Source organism: Frankliniella occidentalis, unplaced genomic scaffold (genome assembly GCF_000697945.3).
Source record: "Frankliniella occidentalis isolate FOCC.00 unplaced genomic scaffold, Focc_3.1 Scaffold342, whole genome shotgun sequence".
NCBI classification, from domain to species: Eukaryota; Metazoa; Arthropoda; class Insecta; order Thysanoptera; family Thripidae; genus Frankliniella; species Frankliniella occidentalis.
The window spans coordinates 37,490-38,944 of NW_026267465.1; the positions used below are offsets into that span (position 1 = coordinate 37,490).

General features: G+C 50.3%; 1 protein-coding gene across 1 annotated transcript in view; it reads right to left on the bottom strand.

Moving 5' to 3' along the window:
• The window catches only part of LOC113204739 (gastrula zinc finger protein XlCGF57.1-like), a 35,522-nt gene that overhangs the window by 12,076 nt on the left and 21,991 nt on the right, over positions 1-1,455 (bottom strand). The gene's annotated exons all lie outside the window — the stretch shown is intronic.

Below are 1,455 nucleotides of genomic sequence, written 5' to 3' on the forward strand. Positions count from 1 at the left end.
ACCGTGGCGCGCTCGGCATTCAGCAGCAGCGGTGCAGTATCCCAATGGTAATGACCTGCACTACGGCCTGTAGGGCACAGCAGCGCGCGCGGAGGGTCCACGTCGTCAGACTCTATCGGCCACCTCGATTCAGAGACGGGCGACTGGGGACTGCGAGAAGAGCGTGCGGGGAGAGCTACGAAAAAACCACAGCTTATTGTGTGAATTTCAAGCGTTGTATTTTTTTTTAAACCTGCGATCATTTGGGAGAGCTTGGCGCCTGCAAGACTCTGGGTAGGCCACCCAACAGCACACGCATGCAGTATAGGCAAGATGTTGCCTACCTATCAGGCGCTATGGGACCTTGGCTAGACTTGGAACTTTAGCGAGGGCAGATGACGGACGCACTTTTTGGATGATCGAACCGCAACAAGGGCGATAATTTGAATTAAAGGACGATTTCATTCCTAAGCATATGATTGTTAGTTGACTCTTACAAAATTTACGAACTAATGGTCTAGCGACCATAGCATTCACGCGCCTTCGGTTCGCTCGGCTAGGTGAGGAGGGGGCGGGGGGTACTGCGTAGTCAAATACAAGAAATCAGTCTGGTAATAAAGCAATGGTTTAGCAAAATAACAAACAAAAAACTAAAGAAAGACGAATAAAATTTAATTTAAACAAATATAATGGTAAAACGACATTCACGTACGCAGCACGTAAAAATTTATCAAGTCCGCGGTGGACTATTCCAAATGTCTGAAAACACAGCACAAACAGCGTCGGACTTTGTTGCCGTATGATGAAAGCTTCAAGATGGAATTGACATTAGACTTCTAGCTATGGGTGGCTGGTGGTGCGGCCGCGCAGAAGCGAGATCCGCCCCTACAAGTACGTGGACGCGAGATAAGCCCAGCCGCTCCTCCTTCCGGGACGAGATCCGGGACACGCACATTTCGCTCTTGCACCCTTCGAGTCCGCGCGTCAGTGTCGAAAATGGCGTCGTAAATGTACAAAATTCTTGTAAACTCGAATTATAATTAAGTTGTAAATTTACGAGAGAACATTTTTTTTTACTCGCCAATGGATTTGAGTCGCGGTACGTACTTCATGTATATTTACGATTAAAAATTGTAATTTTTACAACTTTGCGTCAAGGAAACCTGTAAACCTTCCTTCTATATTTTCCACCATGGCTAGGCGTTATCCCGGCCCCCCCTGGAGCACACGCGCGCGCAGAACAAGCATGGCGAACAGTAGGTCCGAGCGGTGGGCCCCGCCGCGGGCCGTGGTAGTGCTCGTTTTGTGTGACATTGCTCCTGTGTACGCGTGGGAACAAGCGCGCGGGCCACCGAGCGGGGCCGCCGCAACAGTGCGCGAATCCTCAATAGAACGAATAAATGCGGACCACACGGTCTACGCACGGCACTCTGTGAGTGTGTAAGTGTGCGTGTGGTGGGGGGTGTGGGGGGGGGG